At 51.1% G+C, this 22445-nt stretch overlaps 1 protein-coding gene across 5 annotated transcripts in view; it reads left to right on the plus strand.

Moving 5' to 3' along the window:
• CACNA1D (calcium voltage-gated channel subunit alpha1 D) overlaps window positions 1-22445 on the plus strand; it is a 2225258-nt gene that overhangs the window by 1365281 nt on the left and 837532 nt on the right. The gene's annotated exons all lie outside the window — the stretch shown is intronic.

Consider the following 22445-nt stretch of genomic DNA (forward strand, 5'->3'; position numbering starts at 1 on the left):
GACTGTATAAGCGCTAGGGTCTCCAGTCTTTTCTGCTCTTGGTACAATTGTTCTTAATGTTGACCTTTTCAATTAGGTGTGCTATTCTTCTAGTGTTATCTCCCGTTTGTCTGCCCCATATAAAATCTGATTGGTCTGTACCAATAAGTTCTGGTAGTCGGTGGTCTAGACAGGAGACTAGTATTGTGTAGATTTGTGAATCTATAAATTAGTGCAATACGCCTGTATGAACTACACGTTGCTGTGTCTTTCCCAGGTTTCGGAAGTAGTACCACTTTTGCTTCTTCCATTGCTGGTGTGATCCTCCCTGCCTCCCCGAATTTGTTATGCATCTGAACCAAGTCAGGGAACAACTGTTCCATGAATGTCTTGTAGAAATCGGCCGTAAAACGATCCGGTGACTTGTTAATCGGGAGTGACGCAATCGCCTTGTGAACTTCTTCCTCGGTAATATCTTGCTCTAACTGCACCTTCTCCTCTTTAGGTATTACTGGGAGGTTGTTCAGTATGGTCCTAGTTTTTTCCTCCTTTCTGAGAGACCTGGCCAGCAAGCTATCTGCTTTGTTAGCCTTAACATAGTATTTTCGTTTAAGATACAACAATGCGCGTTGTGTCGCTTTTGTTTGCAAGATTTCCAACGGACCCCTTATGACTCTGTATTCTCTCCGGACTTTACCATTATCTCCCTGCCCCATCTTAGACATCACCTGCTTTAATTTTTCCTCTGGGTCCTATTCCTGAAGTCTCCTTTCCCTGTCCCTTCAGCCTTCACCGTTATGATTTTTTCTCTAATCGTAGCTTTAGACGTATCCCTTCTCACATGTTGATCTGTGTGTTGTATTGAAGGAATTCCTCTATGCCTGCTTGGATCTTGTCCCTCAATACTCTGTCTTTATATGTATGAAGGGTATGTCCACTTCCACAGTCCGGGGGATATATTGTTCCTCCTAATTCTCATCGTTATGGGGCATGATTGAATAATGCTATTGATCCTACTTCTATCTCTGTGACTCAGCCCAGTTAGTTTTGTGAGACCCATATGTAGTCAATCCTGGAGGAGGTCCTATGTACATGAGAGTAGTAGGTATGACCCCTCGTGTCTCCCCTCTTTCCCCTCCATGCATCCACTAGCGAGAGCCTGTCTATCTTCTCTCAGTTATTTTGTTGGTTTACCCTGGGGACCCGCCCTGCCCCCACTCCTGTCTTCCCCCGTCCCTGGGTTGAAGTCGCTTCTCAGGCGTCCGTTGCTTGCTTTTCCGGACTTCCTCCCCCCTTTGGAGGGGGTCCCATGTCTTTTTTTCCACATCTTTTGAAAGACTCCTTCCTGTGTTTCCTTCACGCTTTTCAGTGGATTTTGTGTTTTTGACCCTGTTTTTCGACATCTTTGATTATTGTTCTCCGTTTTAGGGGATGCCCAGTGGATATGCGAGTATATCTCCCTGATGTAACTACCTTTGCGAATAGCCGTGAGGGGATGATTGCTTGATTGTTGCTGCACCGGGTTCTTCAAAGCCGTGCTGTGCTGTGCACATGCAGCCGTTCGCCCTCCTGCACTGGGCCCCTGCTTCGGAGGGACCCCTTCCATGAGGCTAAATTGCAGTCGGCCTCGTCGCTTCTTTTGCACCTCAAAATGACCACCACGCCAGGCCATCAACGCTTTCCTTCTAGATGTTTTCTCCCCAGTCGGGTTCTTTTTCACTTTTTTAATAGAGTTTTGGGTCATTCCACCTTCCACTCACCATCCTCACTGTGCAGTCCTCGCGACCGGGTCAATGGAGTCCCGCTGGCGTTCTGTTACCCGTTCCTCTCCCGTCTCCTGTGAATTGGGGTCTAGGCGCATTCTGTCGGATCATGCCACTTCGCCGATCTATTCAGTACGCTCCATTCCACTGGGATGGGCTCTTTGACCAAGTTTGCGACTTCACCAATGTCCCTCGACACACAGTCCTCTCATATCTCACACCCGGGAGGGAGGAAATCTTCATACAAAATTCGGTGGTTGCAGTGTCGAAGGCTGGAGAGCACCGTTTCTCCAGCATGGGGTCTGGCATGGATTCACATGCTCATGAATATTCCCCGTCATCAGGCTGGGAATCCTCGGTAAAGAAAAAACTCAGTATCAGTTTAGTTTCTGATCTGACTTTCGTAGTAGTAACCAATCACTGATTTCTGCGTCATAGTGACCACAGCCAATGACAGCCCTCTCCCTAAGCCCCGCCTCTGGCAGCCATCCTCAGATTTTTACCACACGTTCAAGTGTTGGGATCCTCGTACTATTGCTCTCGAGCTTTAGTGCGTTTTCGCGCTTTTTTCATAGGAAACTTTTCTCTTTTTTTGTTCAAAGAGCCTCTAGCTCCACCGTTTCTATATCCGATCAACGGGGATCCGTGTCGGATTCTTCTACGCCCCTCAATGGTGAAGATTTCGTCGAGCCACGCTTTGGAGGACTCCAGAACTTTCTCAGGCCCATCTCGGACATGGCCCAAGAGAAGGGAAGCTCGACGCCCGGGAAGCTGTTCAGGGTCTGCCCTGCATGCCAGCTTCAGAATGTCTTCAAGGAGGACGAACACTCCCTTTGCCTCTACTGCCTGCATGAGGACAAGACGCACGTGGAGAAGGACTGTGCGTTTTGCGGGAACATGTCGGAGCGGACCATAAAGGACCGCCATCTGCATCTCGCCAACTGGCTGGAAGGGAAGAGCCCGTCGGGCGAGAAAAAGAAGAAGTCGTTGAGCGGTCTTCTAAGACCTTTGAGGGCGCCCCGGCGACGGGGGCCCAACAGAAGGCCAAGCACCGCGAGTCCGCGGGCACTGGGAGCGCCGAACGGTCGGGCTCTTCCGTTGCCAGGCAGGGCGCAGCCTCCCCGGCGCCATCAACCACGAGCCAACGCTCTGGCTCGGGTAAGAGGAAGTCCGAGCACCCAGCGAAGCTTCTGGAGAGGCCCCAGTCGAGCTCGAAGGCCAATTCGGAGGGGGAGCGAGGCGGTGACTCCCCCCCCTAAGGAGAAGGCGGTGAGCGCACCTAAGGTGACGAAAGTCTTGATCCACCCGGCCAAGGCCTCTATCGAGACAGTCGCGGCGGCCCTGGCTCAGCCTGAGGAGGCTACACCAGTGGAGGCGACCTCGGGGCCCAGAGTCTCCCTGCCACCGTGGAGGGAGTCCTCTTTCAAGCCCATCGACAGGGCCCCCGTGAAACCTCCGACGGAGAAGAAGAAGGGGGGCAGGAGGCCATCGTGGATTCGGCCTCAACCTCTGAAGAGGAGGTGATCGAAGTCTTAAGCCACGGCATTGGCGTGGAGGAAGACCAGCCCGTCGGGAGGGACCCCAACGAGGGGGACGACGAGAACGTCGAGGGTACCGAGTCCGACGAGGTTCCTGTCCGCCCGTCGGAACCCCCTCAACCAGTGCCGCAAGACAACTCGGCAGCCATTTTGTTGGCTATACAGTCCTTATGCTCTGAGATAAGGACGAGATTGCCGTTACCACCGACGGAGGAACCGCTCCCGACAGGGGACCCGGAGCCGGGCCCTTCTGGGAGCCCTCCTCCGAAGAGAAGAAGGATTCATCCTCCACCTCCTTTTCAACCATCGCACCCGTCTCAGCCCTCCTCCCCGTCCACGACCCAGGGGGATGACACAGGGACGGACACGGCCGTGACGGGTACAGACGACGAGGTTTACGGCGAGGATCCTCAGTCGTCACCTCCTCCCCGGGCTTCCCCGCCCGACGAGATTGGATCGTTTCATGCCATGATCGCCAGGGCATCCGAGCTTTTCCAGCTCTGCCCGGAAGAGAAGAAGAAGGAAGACTTCCTTTACCAACGGCGCGAGACCAAGAGGAAGACGGTCCTCGCCGTACCCCTACTGGACGATATCTGGGATGAGGGTCTCTCCCTCCTCAAGAACCCATCCACAACGCCTGCGAGAAGGGATCGGTACGAGAAAAAGTGCCGGGTCCTGGACGCGGCCCCCTTGTGCCTTCGGGCACAGCCGACCCCAGACTCGGTCGTCTCCGCGGCAGCCAGGAAGAAAGCGGGTGGGGCATCGGCCTCCACGTCAACTCCCACCCCCCCCCCCGGACGGCGAGGGAAAGAAATTGGACACGATGGGACGCAGAGTCATCTCATCGGCAGCGACGACGATTAAGGCTGCCAACACCTTGGCTATCGTAGCACGCTACGTAGCCCTGCTGGACTTCCTACTGGACAACACGAGGGCTGAGGCCCTGGAGATCTTGCAGGAAGTGGGAAGTGGCGTCGGACCACGCCATTACGGTAGCGACGGACATCGCTGATACTGGTTTTCGCCAGTTGGCCAACGGCTTGTGCCTTAGACGGCGTGGATGGCTCAAGGCAACAGACTTCCGGCAGGGCGTGCAGACCAGATTTTTGGACATGCCGTTCGAAGGGAACCACCTGTTTGGGAAAACAGTGGACGATTCCCTGCAAGCCATCAAGGCGGACACAGAGATGGCCCGGGCTCTTGGTGTTCTCCAGCAACGACGGCCGCCCTTTCGGAGCACCAGAGGCAAGCAGGGTGCCTCCAAAGGTTCCGGCGGTGGATATTCCACCTACCGTCGAGCGGCCCGTTCGTCGTCACAAGAAGCCTACAGGGGACGAGGCAAGCCGGGCAGTCCCCGCTGTCGTCGCCAAGGAGGACAAGGCGGCAAAGCCTCGTCGAAGCAGGACTGAACCGGCCGTGGGGTCGGGCCCCCACCGAAGCACCCCGGTGGGAGGCCGGCTGGCGAACTTCGTCGGCGTGTGGGAGTCCATCTCCACCAACCGTTGGGTGCTGGACGCCCTGGCCCAGAGTCACGCGCTTGATTTTCTAAAGAAGTGCCCGCGCGTCCCCCCCGTGGCTAGGAAGGAACATCACGTCCCTCAACTTCTCTTGGAGGTAAAGGTGATGCTCAAGAAAGGCGCCATCGAGCTCATCCCAAAGAGGCTTCGGGGCTCCGGAGTTTACTCAAGATACTTCCTCGTGAAGAAGAAGACAGGAGGATGGCGTCCCATCCTGGACCTACGACCACTGAACAAATTCATCAAGGCACAGAAGTTCCGGATTGGTCACCCTCCTGGGTCAGCTGGAGGAGGGCGATTTCCTGTCGTCGTTGGACTTGGAGGATGCCTACTTCCATATCCCCATCCTAAAGGGACACCGAAAGTTTCTCAGATTCGTGGTCCAAGGGCGGCACTACCAGTTCAGCGCCCTTCCCTTCGGATTGAGGTCGGCACCCAGGGTGTTCACCAAGTGCCTCGCACCGGTGGCGGCGCGGCGGCGCCTGGAGGGGATCCACGTCTACCCCTACCTGGACGACTGGATCATCCGAGCAAAGACAAGGGAGCTCGCCGCGGAACACACGGCGAGGACCGTCCAACTACTCACGGACCTGGGATTCGCCATAAACTACGCCAAGTCCCACCTGGTGCCCGCGCAAGACGCACTGTTTCTGGGAGCGAAACTCGACACAGTGGCCATCTTGGGCAAGGTGCAGCGGATGCTGGTTGCGGACGCGGCCAATGTGAGGTCCATCAAATCCCTCCTTGGAATGATGTCTTCTTGCATTTATCTCATCTGCCTATGCAGGCTTCGGATGCGCCCATTGCAGGAGTTCCTGGACGCTCGCTGGGTCCAGACAACGGGCAGCTTCGAGGACAGGATCACACTCGACGAGAGTTTCCGACGAGCGATCCGGTGGTGGGGCACCCGCGCGCATCTGACGGCGGGCATGGACTTCCAGACCCCGGGCCACCAGAAGACAGTGACCACGGATGCCTCCCTGGAAGGGTGGGGAGCGCACACCGAAAATCTGCACGCGAGAGGCCTTTGGCTTCCGACAGAGAAATCCCTCCATATCAACGTCCTGGAACTTCGTGCAGTGTTTTGGGCCCTCAGGTCCTTCCTTCCGTCCCTCAAGGGAAAGGTGGTGAGGATGTTCACCGACAACACCACCACTATGTTCTACATCAGGAAGAAGGGCGGTAACAGATCCCCAGCCCTGTCCAAGGAGGCGCAGGATCTGTGGCATTGGGCCGTCGCCCAAGGGATGTTCCTGGTGCCGTTTCATCTGGCAGTTATAAAAAACACCATCGCCGACTCGCTCAGCAGAGAGCTGCGCTCGTGCCACGAGTGGGAACTACGACGGGACCTAGTGGACCGCCTCTTCCGACGCTGGGGCACACCCCAGATCGATCTGTTCGCGACGGCGACGAACTCCAAGTGCCGGAGGTTCACCAGCAGGTTTCCCCAGCCGAGGAGCATGGGTGATGCTTTCTCGTTCCCCTGGGAGGGCCTATTCCTGTACGCGTTCCCTCCTTTACCGTTGCTGATCCGGCTCATCAACCAGCTCAAGAGGTCACGGTGCAGGATGATATTCGGCGCACCCGCGTGGCCGAGGCAGATATGGTTCCCGGACCTTCTGGACTTGTCAGCGTCCCCGTCAATCAAGCCGCCGGTGGACGTGGATCTTCTCTCCAGGGAAGGAGGCGCCATCCTCCATCACGACCCGAAGTCGCTGAACTTGCAGGCCTGGCTCCTGCAGCGCTAGAGTTTGGAGGTTACGACATACCGGCCGACTGCAGAGAGGTTCTTGCAAAGGCCAGGGCGTCCTCAACTCTTAAATGCTATGGACACAAATGGAAGAGGTTCTCTGTCTGGTGCCACGCACAGAAGATTAACCCTCTACGGATTACGGCTCTGCAGGTACTGCCGTACCTACTGAAGCTGGCCAAGGCTGGACTAGCGCACGCTTCCATCAAGATTCATCTTGCTGCGATCTCCTGATACACCAGAACCACGGGACGGACGTCCTTGTGGTCTCATCGTCTGGTGAAGGAGTTCATGAAGGGACTGTTCAGATCGTTCCCGCCGGTGAAGTAGCTCAACGTGGTGCTGACCAAGCTCATGGGACCTCCGTTCGAGCCTCTGCACTTTGAAGTTCTTGTCGTGCAAAACAGAGTTCCTTGTGGCCATCACCTCCGCACGACGAGTGGGAGAGATCCAGGCCCTTTCCTGCAAGCCCCCGTACTTGACTTTTCACAACACGAGGGTAGTGCTCAGGACGCACCCCTCCTTCTTGCCCAAGGTGCCGTCGGACTTCCACCTCAACGAACCCTTGGTGTTGCCTGTTTTCTTCCCGTCGCCTTCGTTGCCGGCTGAAAGGAATTTGCACTCGCTGGATGTGGCTAGAGCGCTGAAGTTCCACGTGGACCGCACGAAGAGCTTTGGGAAGACGTCACAACTTTTTGTGAACTTTGGACCTGTCAATCAGGGGAAAGCTCTCTCAAAGGCTTCCATTTCCAGATGGCTCTCCGGCTGTATCATGCACTGTCATCGGTTGGCAAACGGACCGCTGCCCGGCCGTCCGAGAGCCCATTCCACCAGAGCGGTCGCAGCTACCACGGCGTTCCTATCTGGTGTGCCCCTGCTGGACATCTGCAGGGCTGCTACGTGGAGGTCGACGCACACCTTCACGAAATTTTACTGCGTCGACCGGGATTCCAGGGAGGAGTCCAGGGTCGGTCAAGCAGTGCTGCGCAACCTGTTCGCCTAAGGTGAGCCTGGTGAGGAGGTAAGAGACGCTTAATGTTGAGTTGTTGTATTGCTTAATGTTGAGCCTGTTGCCACCTCCCGTGGTTGTGCATGTGTGTACTGCTATGTTTTCTCTTATTCATGAGCATGTGAATCCATGCCAGACCCCATGCTTGAGAAGGAACAAGTTACTTACCTGTAACTGTTGTTCTCCAGCATGGGTCTGGCATGGATTCACATGCGAACCCTCCCTCCTACCCCTCTGCGGCTCTTCACTTGGTCATACTGCCACTTCACGTGCTACCAAATCTGAGGATGGCTGCCAGAGGCGGGGCTTAGGGAGAGGGCAGTCATTGGCTGTGGTCAGTATGACGCAGAAATCAGTGATTGGTTACTACTACGAAAGTCAGATCAGAAACAAAACTGATACTGAGTTTTTTCTTTACCGAGGATTCCCAGCCTGACGACGGGGAATATTCATGAGCATGTGAATCCATGCCAGACCCATGCTGGAGAACAACAGTTACTTGTTACTTGTTCCTTACGGTGTTTGCCTGTCGGCGGCTCTCTTGGAATCCTCCATGCTTCACTTTTCTATTGCATATCGTCACCTTCTTATAGTCTATCCACATTTGAAACAGACTTATTCCCACTTATTTCAGAGCTAGCTATTGTGCATAATAACCTATGCATTCTGGGAGATCTTAATATTTGGGTAGATGTACCGAATAATACTGCAGCTTTTACCTACAAGAACCTCTCTAAGCCCAGACCTAACCGGTCTGGAGGCGGAGTGGCCTTGATCTTCCCTGAATGGGTCTCCCTGAATATACTTTGATTTTGTGAATTTGTAAAAATAATAAGCCCTGATTTGAGAAAGACGGAGAACCCGTCGAAACATGTGTTATCACAGAGGGCACTCTTGTAACAATAAACTATACTCCGAAAACTACATTGGAAAACTGAGAAAGGAGTTATTTGATTCTTTCTTTCTCAGAAAAACGAGGGCGCATGGGTCCAATGTTAAAGTAACTGCCAATTCTGGCTTCAGAGTAGCCAGAGGTACGGAAACTGCTTTACTGAACACCTGTGAAGACTTGCTCTCAAATCTCAACTACAACTCCCCATCCGTCTTTTCCTTCTGGATCCTTCCTTTGCCTTTGACACAGGCCATGCCACCCTGACAAATCGGCTCTGTGACACCCTTGGTATCTCGGGCCTGGCACTGGACTGGTTGACCTCATTCCTCTGCAACAGTCTTTCCCAGGTTTAATTGGGCCCTTTTATCTCCCCTATCACACTCTCCACCTGTGGCGCCCCTCAAGGCTCTATCCTCTTGCTGTGGCTCTTCAACATCTACCTTGCCCCTCTGTCCCACCTGATCTCCTCCTTCGCTCCACACTTCCAGTGTTATGCAGATGACACACAGCTCTTCTTCAACCTTCCCTCTACTGCCTCCTCTAACTCCTCTCTTATCCCTTACTTACTGCTATTCAGTCATTGTGCACTGCCAATGATCTCGGCCTTAATGCCAGTAAGACTGAGATCCTTCTCATTGGGACCCCTGTTCGCTCCTTCCCTCCTACAGCCTCCGGCACCCCTCTTTTGAGCCCAAAAATCTTGGTATCATCTTTGACTCCTCTCTCTCCTCACATCGCGGACCTTGCCATGGAGGCACACTATCAGCTGCACCTCCTCAGAGGCATTCTCCCTTTCCTCACCTTCCCCAAGAAACTCAATGTCTCCAGAGCTTTGGTCCTCTCTAGGCTGGACTACTGCAAAAGCCTCTTCCTCAATCTTCCTTTATCCTCCTTTTGCCACCTTCAACTAATCCAGAACAGGACTGTGAAACTTATCCTTGGCCACAAGCCCAGTGATCGCATCTCTCCAGCCCTAAAATCTCTCCACTGCCTCCCGATTGCTGCTAGGATCAAGCACAAGACCGTCTGCATAATTCACAAGGCCTTAAGGGGCCTAGGACCCCGCTACATCCAACTCTCTCTCCCTAAATACCTCCCTACTAGAGCTCTTCGGGCCTTCAAGCTTCAACTCTTTGCTGATCAGACGCTTCTCTAAGACTAGAGTGAGGTGTGGGGGGGTTGGTAGATCTCTCTCTCCTCCACAGGAACCTTTCTATCGAATGGTCTCCCTGCCCCTCTCAGACTTCAGTCAGATCTCCTTAAGTTCTGGAAGCTCCACAAGACCCTCCTTTTCTCTTCTTCCTTCCCTCTCTCCCCTCCCCTGCTAACACCCAAGTCTACCACAGTAACTGGCTGCCTGGTTCCCTCTAAGTTGCACAGGGCACCAGGCCTCCCCCACCCCCAGTCTGCCCCCCCTCCTCGTTCTTAGCATGGCTACCCCCACCCCCTGGACCCCATGCAATCCTTGGCACTTGCCCTCCTGGCCGCCCCTTACCACTCTCCCAGCCCATGTGACACTCTTTCCCCCTCCGCCACAATCCCTTTTCACTTGCACGTTCTCCTCTTTACCCTGCACTTCCCTTCCCATCCTAGCACTTCGCTTTTCCTGCAGACCGGCACTCCCCAGCCCCTCTCCCTCACAATTAAATAAATAAATGTATCAGCCGCCAGACAAGATCTTCACTGGCTTTCCACGGAAGCATGTATTAAATACAACTCTTTATGTATTATTCATCAATCATATTATGAGAAAGGCTGTTTGTCTCTTCAGGAGAAAATTCTCCCCTATCAGCCGAAGCGTTTACTCCATAGGCCATCGTCGGCACTGTTGGCATTAAAGCTGCAAGCTTCAGTGATTGCCAGTTTTCCAGTGGTGCTAGTGTGGACAGGGAGATGGCTCCAGCATTGGGCCTCATCACAAGTTGGGTGGTATCCCAGCGGTAATACCGTCCAACTGTAATTGCGTTGGGGCCAACCTTTCCGGCGCTGTTAGTGCTGGATCACTGGTTGGGCGTTAACGGAAAATCCCCATTCCCCTTTGGGTCCAGTGGACCCATGGGCCATTTTCGGCACAAATACTGCACGCTAATAAAGCCAGGGGTATTTGCACCGAAAACACAGCGCTACATGAGATTTTGACCTCCAGCAAAAAGCTGGTGGTAAAACATCCCATTTAGCACTCAAATCATGATTGGGCCAACCCATAAATACAGCGGTAATAGCTTTACCGCCGCTTTTAAGGGCTACCGGCCCAATTCCTGATGAGGCCCATTGCCTTTTCTACCAAGGCCCACACAGGCTAAGCTGCTTTTCACCCGGGTGCCTGCTGTGTCCACTGCTACTGCACCACCTGACACATTACTGCAAGGAGGTTAAGTCTCAGATGAAGAGCCTCTGAGGCCCTGTTCTCAGACCACAAGTAAATCAGTGATCAGCCTGACCCTAACATGCCTATACCTTGTCCACCAGTTCATCCTCTTACAATTCCTGCAGTTCCACCCACCGCAATGCCTGTTGTTCCATTAGGTACTCCAGCTGCCTGCACCCTCTCCAACTACACCCAGGAACCTTTCTCTCGACATTTTGTCAACCAACCTTGCAGACCTTGGTCACATAACTGCAACATAGTCTTCCTCCTCTGGCCCCTCAAGGATTCCTTAGGAGTCCGCCACCATTAGCATGAAGAGGGATTTAGTTCCACCTCAGCCATTGTTAGGGAGAATTCTCTGTTTAGGCTGAATTTCCTAACCTAGTGAGTCCCCCAGCAGCTTTGCTGGATTTCTGGAGTTTGTTTTTATTATCCTGCCAAGAGTGAGACTCTTTTTTTTCCCACTCTTGGACATGATTATGGTGTTCCTTTGAATGTTAATGTGTTTCATGGGCTATGGGGTCTTTTACTCCATAGGGTCTCATATGTTTTTGTATGTGTGTTACACAGCACCCTCCGTGCAGTAACACCGGGGTGTCATAGTGACCCCCCACCACAGACGCCATACCCTGGGACTGACTACTGTCTCCCAGGGCACGTAAAGTCACCATTGGCTTTACTAGTCCCAAATTACTAACAGAACCAGTACAAACCATCATATTGTGGACGATTGCCCCTGGGTCTGTTATTCGAGGGGGCACTGTCCCGTCCCCCCTCGTCGAGTTTTGGCTGGTGGCAGTGGATACTACTTTTATATATTCAACCGCGAATATATCTCTATGGGATTTTCCCATTTTGTAGGCTAATACTTTTTAACATAGCCTCTAACATACCGCCGGTTTATTTATTTAATATTAATACACCGGTTGGTATTTTCTGCCAGAACTCGGTTTTAAAATGGCGTTTGTGTTCACATCTGTAACTCCAAACCAAAGGTCAAGCCCTTTGTTCCACTTTTTGGCGGGCTTCTCCACAGAAGCCTCCAAAAGTGGTGCCACTCTGTCTGGGTACCACAGGGAGTGTGGGAGGGGGTTTAGGCACCCTGGACTGAGTTACCTTGGTAACTCAAGTCGCACTCTTGTGTGATTGGCCAAAGTGGTGAGCCGGGCCGGCTCACCACTTAGCATGTTTGATTGACAGCTAGGCTGAGTTAATGAGGGTGTGCTGCATAAAAGCAGGGCTCTTGGGACTGGAACTTGAGAAGTCGCCACAGGACCTGAAAATCCAACGAGGGAGAAGCTGAGCCGGCCTGCTACGACGACACCACCGGTGGAGCCCTGCTTAACCGACTCACCACTTCCCAATGACAGTGGAGATCTCCCGGCTGGAGAGTCTTCTTCCCCTGACTGGTGGGCACAACCAGTTTACCTTCCTTTCTCGCATCCCAGGACGTCTTGTGGTCGAATTGCCCGTGCCAAGCACCCCGGCAACCGGATAGCCACTTACCACTGGACCGCGAATAAAAGGGCCGCTCCTTTTAATTGAGAACTCCGCGGCTGGTTTCTTCCCTGGCAGTGCAATGGACTCCTGCTTTCCTCACTGACGAGATCCTCTCTTCCTCCGGACGAAGCACCGACTTGCACCAGCTGCCAGGAACAACTGCCCCTGCTGCAGCGTTCTCACCATTTTAAGGAACCGTGTCCGCCAGGCCTCCCTTTCTAAAGATTGCTACAAGGTAACCATAATCCCTTAACCTTCTGAACTGGGCTGGCCGCCTTGACCCTCTATCTGGTCCCTTTCTTTTTGGTCCAACTCTTTCTGAACTTATTGCGAGACTTTTGGGCACTTTGAACCGTGTGACCTTGGACACATTTCGACCGGAGCCTCTTAAAGTGGGACCGGCCTTGTTAACTTTGACTTTACGGTTTTAACCTGCCTTCTTCTCCTACTGTGTTCTTCCGAAAGTGTTGGGATCTGTTTCTATCTTTGCTCTGCCTTTCTCTTCCTTTTAAACCGATTGATTAAAGTGCCATCTTCGTTAAGCGCTCACCGCTGTCTGAAAATAAGTGTTGCTTTACTTAAGACTTGTCTAACTAATCGTTGAAGGGAGTGTATATCTTTTAGTGACTGTGTTTTTGAACTGCTTGATATTAGTGCCAGTGTGTTTTACTAGATGTGTTTTTAAATAAATAATTATATCTCTTTTACACCAAGCTCTGGTCAGTGTTTGCTTGTTCTACTGTGTTCTTTTGACCTATTGTGAATACTCTGTATACTGCCTAACTCTTCTTGAGAGAAGTCTGACTGCTCAGCCACAGCTACCAGGTAAATCTGGGTGGTACAGACTGCTACCAATTGGGTTTACTGCCAACCACCTATGGTCTTAAATCTTTTGCAGTGCACATGTTTCTGCCTAACAGCCGTTTCCTCAGTTTTCCGTGCCAGTCGCTACCGTCACTGATACCACCACTGGTCCCGACGACACAGACACTGCAACAGACACTCAGACGGATGATTGACAACCTGGTCCCGGCTGATGGGGAGACCCCGGACCTGGCTTCAGGTGACTCATTTCCAGATGAGATTGGCTCTTTCCATGCCCTTTTAATATGTGTAGTTAAGCTGTTCAGCCTGCTTCCAGAAGAACCCCTGAAAGAGGGTTACCGGTTTTAAAGGCGTGAAGCCTCTAGGAAGTCGGTGTGACAGATGCAGCTCTTAAGTGCCTTTGCCCCCAGCCCTGCCAGACTCAGTGGTATCGGCAGCTGCTCGGAAGAGATAAGCCAACCCTTCCTCGTCATGCATGGTACCCACTGATAAGTAGGGTCAGCAGCTAGACACCTTTGGTAAACGGGTAATTTTCACAGCCTCTGCAACCATCAAAGCGCCCAACTCATTGGCAACCCTCTTAAGGTACGACGGTGAGTTGTGGACAAGATGGGGTCCCATCTTGGATTTTCTGCCAGATGACGAGAGAGATGAGGCTCTAGCACTACTACACGAAGGGGAGCCCGTTTTGGACCATGCCATTACCGTCTCACTAGACATCGCAGACAACCGGTTCTGCCAAATGGGAAGGCGACCAATTTTCATCCTGAGGTGCAATCTAAAGTTGAGAATTTGCGGTTTGATGGGGTGGACCTATTTTGGATGAATATGGTTGAAACCCTACAGGCCTTCAAGGCGTATCAGGATACTGCACGATCCCTAGTCTGCCAGTGTCACCCGGGGAAGCATGAAGCCTGCAACAACTTGCTGCGACTGATAAGGTAGGTACAGTGCAGACAGGGGAGGGGCAGCAACCACTGCACCCCACTGAAGTGACCCACCCCTCCAATTACTCTTATTTCTATTTTGCATCCTTCTTAAGCATCTCAGTGACCTGTAATGTTTAGCCAACGTTCGCATCTCTCCAGGAAATCGCATTCTTGCGCTGCTGTTGAGTTGAATTTAGGCCTTTTATCCCTCCTTTAGAAAAGTCGAGTCTGGGTGTTGGCAGTGCACTGTCCCCCCGCCACCCTGGTTTTCTAACCTTCCTGCTCCTACATTCCCCTGTGGTGTATTGCCTGCTTGTTGCCTCCTGTGTGCCTCCTTCTCTATGAATCCTCCCCCTCTATTGCTCTCTGTGGGGCCCAGCTATGGACTGTGCTTCTTTTGCTCCCTCACTCTCCCCTCTTGCCTCCTCGCACCCTCTATGGTGTTCTCAATCCCTCCCATCTTCTCAAACTGCCACTCCATCTCCTATCCTATCCCTCTCACTAAGTCTGGAAGAAAAAGGTTCAAGAGGGATATCCTGGTCTCCATACCCGCCTGCCTATAGCTGATACCCTCATCAGTGCTTCCTCGAGACACTCTTACTGACATCCTCTTTGTCATTCCCTCTCCAGACCTATGGACCCCCCATATGGTCTCTGTTCTCTCTCCTTTCTAATGGATTGTGTCCTCCCACGCATTCCTCATCTTATGATATATCCATATCCAGCTTTAGCTGTTTCGGAAACTTTTGCCTGTCGACTCGATGGCCCTCAGGGGCCTCCGTCTCGATGTCGACGCCATCGCTGGTATATAGCGTGCGCATGGACCATTGGCTTCAGTTTTGTTTATTCAGCAAGAGCTATTGATTTGAAAGAATTGCACACTTCGGTTCCTACGAGAAACCGAACGAATTTTATGAAAAATAATGGCATCTTCGTCGGCATGACCGACTCCAAAATCAGTGTTTAAAAAATGCCACGACTGTGGGGTGAAAATGTCCCTTACGGACCCCAATTGGGTGTGTGTGTTGGTGCTTGGGATCCGATCATAAGACATCAGAGTGTGGATCCTACCTTTCGATGACAGTGAAAGCCCTGAAAGAACATAGAGGGAAATAAGCTGCAGGTAGGTCACATAAATCCCCTTTAGATGACTCTCTCGAAAAAGTGATCCTCTGATGAGTCGAGGGACGACTCTCCTCATCAGAAGAAAGCTAAAAGACGATCTCGATCTAGGGTTGGGTCTCACCACTCGTCTTGATGACGTTCAAAGAAAAGGCGTCACTAGTTGCCGTCTTCGTCATAGAGTTCCTCCCCTGAACAGGTTGCTTGCCCGACCAAATCAGCCTCATCGGCTGACTCAGAGAGATTCCGAATGAAATGTCTTCCTGTCTTCGAGAATGCGGCCTCGCCCCGCTTGAATAAGAGCAAGAGTCATGCCCATGTCGAGAAACCCGACAAAGAGAAGGCAAAGGACAAAACTTGTCCTTGAGAACCTTTGGAGGTTCCATTGAGTCGAGAAAAAACTCCTCTGAAACGAAAACCTCTTGACGTCATTGATGCCGAAAGAGTCGATATCGGTGTCGAAAAAATCTACGACACCTCAGTTGCCGAAGCCCTCGACGGCATTGAAAGACTTTACACCGTTGTCAACGCATGTGACAAATTCTTCAAAAGAAGTGGATAAAACTAGAGCTTCTTTTCTCCCATTAACAAGGAAATAATTTTTTAAGTCATTTTCCTCCATTTATGAGGAACATGAGCCCTCATCTGATGATTCACGACTCTTTGGGTTGCAATATGTGACACAAGGTGTTAGAGGCTCTGTTATCAGAGGAGTCAAAGATGAAAGATCTATATGAGACTACAAACTGTTCTCCCGAGATTGAGTTTGGAAGGCCAGATCCGTCGGACCATGCTGAGGGGTCGTACAGACAATTAATGTCTAGGGTTATTGAGTATCTGGGATGGTGTAGACCGGCACCACATTTTGAGCTGGATGATCTTACAGATATTTTAGATAAGGGACCCCAGGAGGACCCTATTCTTGCCTTCCATGTAGCCTTACAAAGGCGGTTCAGTGCCAGCTAGGAAACACCAGAGTTAATAATTCCAGCTGTAAATAAAAAAATGACAGGCAAATTTAGAGCTTCAAGCAGTGATCCCTTTTACTTAAGCAAACATCCTACTCCAGAAAGTCTGGTGGTACAGCCCGCCACATCCATGTGTAAACACACTGCATACCCAACAATACCCCCCAACAGAAATGACAAACGCTATGATGCCATGGCAAAACAGTTCTTCTCTGCTGGAAGTATGGCCCTTAAGATGGCAAAAGCCACATGTGCACTAGCTAAATTCACATTTACCCTATGGCAATGCTTATCAATGGCAGCTGAACAGAGACTTTTTGTTTACTATTGTTAAGGATGGGAAAGACGCCATGTGCGAATCCCTTCAGACTGGTCTCGGCAGTATCAGCAGAGCAATGGCGGCTAGCATTGTAATGCACACATTTTCCTGGTAGAAGAAAGTCTTGGTTTGCTCTGGATGTGCAATCGAGACTTCTTAACATTCCCATTGATGGCACACATTTATTTGGCAGCAAGGCTGACAATGGCCTGGAGAAGCTGCAGACCTCCAAGGTGGCAGCTAAATCCCTTGGCACTGCAATCAGACAACCGCAAACTGGCTCCAGTGTAACAGCTTGGAGGGGCAGGTCCTTTTGCTATTGCTCCTCAGTTGGAAGAGGGAGAAAGGACTGGCCAAGTCAAAGAGGTCAGAGAAGATTCCCCCGTGGTGGACGCAGAAGAGGTGCTAAAACTGCCCAGGTACAGGCTGCTTTACCCTCAGCTGCTGCATCAGCTGCCTCAAAACCTCTCTGAGGCCTTAGTCCACAAAACCCCCATCGAAGGCAGACTCTCACAGCATCTGCTAAAAAGGTGGGGTATTACTTCATGTGCATGGGCATTACAAACACTAGCCCAGGCTTACTGCCTTCCTTTTGTAAAAAGGCCTTGGGATCATCCACCGGGGAACAACTCTTTCAGGATTCCAGATCCGCTCCTTGTGCACAGAATTTTGACCCTGCTAGAGAAAAGTGCTATAGAACAAATACCTGTAGTGGAGAGCAACACGGGTTGGTACTCCCCTTCCTTCCTAATCCCCAAGAAGGACAGAGAATTGAGACCCATCTTGGACTTGAGAGACTTGAACAAGTTCCTCATGAAGGAAATGTTCAAGATTGTTACCCTTTCTCTGAACCTTCAGGCCCTCCAGCTTCAGGACTGGATGGTATCATTTTCAGGACCATCAGCTTCAGGACTGGATGGTATCATTGGACCTTCAGGATGCTTACTTTCATCTGTCAATCCATCACAAGTACAGAAGGTACCTGAGGTTCGCCGTTGGCGGTTCTCATTATCAGTTTTGAGTTCTGCCTTTTGGGCTGACCTCAGCCCCGAGGGTTTTCATGAAGTTGATGATGTTATGTTATAAAAACTCAGTAAAGCGCACGTACACCCGAAGGTATCTTGGCGCTAGTTGCTGAGGGTAATAGAGGACCAGAAAGGCCAGACAATACCATAAGAAAGAAAGGGTGGCTTAAAAGAGAATAGTTTTCAGCAATCGACGGAATGTAAGGTGGTCTTCAGTTGCTCGAAGAGCAATAGGCAAGTTATTCCAGGATTTAGCAGCAGCCACCGAGAAGGCGCGGCCTCCCATACATGACAGACGGAAGTGGGGGATAGTAAGAAGACACGCAGAATGAGAAGGCAGCAAACGGGATGGAGTGTAGTGGACAAACTTAGTTTGAAGATACTCAGCGCCCACGCCATAAAAGGCGCGATGCACCAAACATAGTGATTTAAACAAGATCCGGCTGGACACCGGAAGCCAATGGAGTTTCTTAAGCAGAGGAGAGATGTGGGATCCAAAGGGAGGGCGAAGTATAGAATGAACGGTGGCATTTTGTAGCATTTGAAGCGAGGCTGGGCCAGATAAAGAGAGTTACAATAATCAAGCGTGCTGAGGACCAAGTCTGCCACTACCGGTTCCTTTCATTCAACAGGAATAAAAAGGAAGTACTTTCTGCAAAATGCGAAGTTTAAAATGCCCGGCATTACAGACACTAGCCACCTGATTATCAAGAGACAAAGATGCAGAGATTTTAACACCAAGGTTACGGACTGATTGAACTGGAAGGGGGAGAGGACCAAGGCTCGATGGCCAGAATTGTGAGGTCCAATACAGAAGGGGAGAATAGGTACCCACAACCAGGACCTCGGTCTTACTGCCATTCAGTTTTAACCAATTAGTCATCATCCAGTGCCCCAAATCCTCCAGACAATTCCTGAGACGAGCAGCAGTCTCAGCTTGAGTGAGGTCCAGGCGGACAAGAATCTGAGTGTCGTCCGCATAAGAATAATAGCGGAAACTGTGTGAATGAATGAGAAGCAGAAGGGATATAATATAAATGTTGAAAAGAATAGGAGAGAGTGCCGAAACCTGAGGGACACCAAAAAGAAGTGTAGCCAACTTAGAGCGAAAAGGAGGAAGAGAAATAGACTGAGAGCGCTCAGACAGAAAAGATGTGAACCAGTCCAGGACCCGGCCAGAAAGACCAGCGTTGGAAAGGCGAGAAAGCAAGATGGAATGATCGACGGTGTCGAAAGCAGCCGACAAATCCAAGAGTAGGATTGCTCCGACACCACCCTCATCCACAAGGCATACCAGGTCATCAAGCACCGAGTTCAGGACAGATTCAGTACCCCTCCCGGGGCGGAAACCAGACTGAAACGGATCGAAGAAATGAGAAGACTCAAGAAAGTTTGAGAGAAGAGGGGACACCAAAGCCTCCATCAACTTCATAAAAAAAGGAAGAAGTGAGATAGGGCGATAATTAGACAGCACATCTGGATCAAGAGATGGCTTCTTAAGAAGGGGGACCACAAGGGCGTGCTTGAGGGGGATGATGGTTGTGGTGGCAGCGAGTCTCAGGAGAGAGGGGATTCATGTCTACCCTTACAGGCATTTCTATACGGGGAAGGAATGTCCTGATAATGACAGACAACACAGTGGCCATGTACTACCTCACCAAGCGGAGGTGTGGGGTCACTACCACTGTGCAGAGAGGCAATGCAGTTCTGGTTTTGGGCAATTCAAGAAGGAATCTCCCTATCAGCAGTTCACCTAGCCAGAGAGGAGAACACGGCGGTAGACACTCTGAGCAGGCAGAGCACAGTCTCCCACGAGTGAGAACTAACTCAGGAAGTCCTTCAAGAGAGCTTCACCCTTTGGGGAACCTCTCAAGTGGATCTGTTCGTGATGCGAGAAACCTGAAGGTGTCTCACTGTCTGAACCCTGGTGCATCTCTTTTTAAGGTGGCCAGGGCACGGCCATCGCCCTTGGATCCAGACCCTGGGGGTGGAAAAGTGCGGGAGGATCACCTGGGAGAGGGTCCTCGGGGAATGGGGGTGAGACATCTGATGGCCCTTTCGACACTTCCTCCACCTTTATAGATTATTCTAAATCCTTTCACGGTACGCTCCCTAATTCTAACAAGTACCAACTCAGAAAGGAGGCGTGGGAGAACCAGGAGAAATAAATTGCAATTATCATCTCGTCTATTACAATCGCAGGGCTATCCCCCTGTCTCCGATATGCCCCTACCCGACATTTCTTCAGTTGAAATAGAATACTGTCAAACCAATTCCATTATGCTGCCATACCTTGCTGTAAAAACACACCAACACATTTATATACCGTCACACACTCACCCTGTTTATCTAGACAACACTTTACACAGTTTTTCCCTAATTGTTCAGAAAAACCACAACTCCCACAAGAGTCGAGGGGAGCCGAAAAAATTAAGGTCTCTCACAACACCACTGAGAAAAAGAAGAAATACTATGCCATAATAAGACAGGACTGATTCGCTAATGAGGCCAGGCAAGGTCAGGCCTCCTTTTCTAACTACTCCCACCTGACTCCACTTGAGACTCGCAGGAAGTATAAATGGCGGAGCAGGAGAGCACACTTTGACCAAGCTGGGGATGCTGGAAGGTGTCGAGACGGCAGAGGAAGATCAGTTGAGCTCCAGAGACCCTGGGAGACCTGGAGAAGGAGGGAACCACCACACAGGACGTTTTGAATGCAGGAGAGGTTGCAGTGAGGGGAGAGACCTGTACATCCAGGAGGCAAAACAAAGGGCAGCTGGGATCTCCTGGTGGTGCCACACCAGCGCTCCTCCCCTGGGCCCAGCAAGCAAGCCCAGGTCTCGGAGGGCCGGCGATGATGCCCTGACCTCAGGACACATCCCCATAGAAACTCCTGCAGCTCCCAAAGCGATGGACTGACCTTTTGGGGAACTTTGAAGTATGAGCAAAATACACTGCAATGCATTCTGGGACTGGAAGTCCAAAACAGTTTGTTTAGGAAAACTGAACAAGGGCCCACACCGGCAGAGGGAGACCCTTAAAGCATGGTGGGGATCCGCACCCGGCAGAGGGAGACCCTGAGAGCGAGAAGGTCTGAGCCCGGAAGAGGGGGACCTGAACTTTAAGAAAACCAAGTGAAGGACCAGCAGCAGAGTAGTCCGGCACCACGTATGCGCTAATGCGAAGCACTCTGGCTGGTCCCCTTTGTTGAAACTACAAATACCAAGAGGCCCTACGAGAGCCTGGCGTAAGAGGTCAAACTGGTCATATAAGGGTCGGGCAAAACCTCTTGTACAGGGTCATAGAACCAGCAGGTAGTGCAGCCAACAGGTAGCAGGTGCGAGTGAAAATTGCAGACTGCAAGTGTCTAATAAGTGCAGGAATGGGGGCTTTATGGGTTACAGATACAGACCAAAAGTGCAAGGGATGACAGGAGGCAGTGCAGGTGTGCAACTGGATGGGCAGGGACCTGGGCCAGAGTTCAGAGGGTGGCCAGGTGACTAGTGCAGTATCAGTCAGGGGAGAGGAAGAGAGAAGGCAGAAGCAAACAGGAAGGTCTTGAGGTGCTTCCGGAACCAGAGGTGGATCTGCTCAAGTTTCAGAGAGGCACGGAGGCTGTTCTAGAGGGAGGAGCCAGCCGAAGAAAGAGATCTTCCCTCAACTTGTTGCTTGGAGAAGAGACTGACCTTCAAGGAGTTGGAGGTGGAGGAGCGAAGAGCTTGAGTAGGAAGATATTTACGAAGAGAGAGTTGGAGGTAGTTCAGTCCCAGGCCCGAAAATGCCTTGTGGACAATGCAGAGGGTCTTGAACTTGATCCTTGCCGCCACTGGGAGCCAATCTGTTAAGGGATGCTTCTGCAGAACTTCCAGAGACTACAGGCCCTCCTATTATCAGCTGTCTCACACCAGCTCGCAGGAGGCCTACAGGGGAATGTCATAGGCGTACACGGGTACCCAGCGAAGGTGCGGATCTTCCTCCAGACCGCAAACCCCCAAGCAGGCCTGACAAGCATAGGCCCCCACTTAAGCACCACAGTAGGAGGCCATTTGGTGCAATTTGTCAAGCAGTGGGAAGATTTCACCACAGACAAATGGATGCTCAAAGTTATTCGACGGGGTCACACCCTCATGTTTCTGGTCAAATGCCCCTCCATCCTCCTGTAAAGAAAAAATAACTACATCTAGTATTTGTAGTTATTTCTTATATAAGTGCAACACACCCATAGGCCTCAGTGTGCTGACAAAACACACAATAACAGATAACAGAAAACCCACCGAACAACCAAAGGTTAAAATCCAGAAGAAAGGTCCATTATTCCTACAAATTAAACAGTATATCAGTCCAAAGTCATTCTCAACTTGGTACAGGGAGACCTGTTACATGAGTTTTTACATCGGCTCAGAGCCAATGGTAAGTTACTTGGACCGCATCCTATAACAATGCAATCTATGTTGTCCATAGAAAACCAATTATTAATGGGCACCCTATGAAGGACTCTTGTGTCCTGTTTTCTGATGGAGCTTTGGCCCACTCTTTGATAAAGCCAATCCAGGACTTTATTTCTGAGCGCCGTCCTTGTCTCGGGGTCACCAGGCTTCTCAATATTGGTAAGTATAAAGTTCCTTAAGTTCATAATAAATACCCTTATGGTCGGGTCAGCAATCTTCGGTATTTGGGCCTTTCTAATGTGAATATCATTGAGAATTAAGACTGAGATGTGATTTTAGGGCTAGCCACAGACCCAGTGGCCTTTAGTCTTCCACTTCTCCTGAAAGAGATAAAGTCCCTTCTAAAGAAGGGATCTATAGAAGCCGTACCAGCGCACCTATGGGCCTTCGGAGTGTATTCCAGATACCTCCTGGTAAGAAAAAGGTTTGGTGGGGGGAGACCCATCTTAGACCTCAGCCAGCTCAACAAGTTAATCATCAAAGTTCTGCATGG

The sequence above is a fragment of the Ambystoma mexicanum genome, chromosome 2p, assembly GCF_040938575.1.
Source record: "Ambystoma mexicanum isolate Mex_15411 chromosome 2p, UKY_AmexF1_1, whole genome shotgun sequence".
NCBI classification, from domain to species: Eukaryota; Metazoa; Chordata; class Amphibia; order Caudata; family Ambystomatidae; genus Ambystoma; species Ambystoma mexicanum.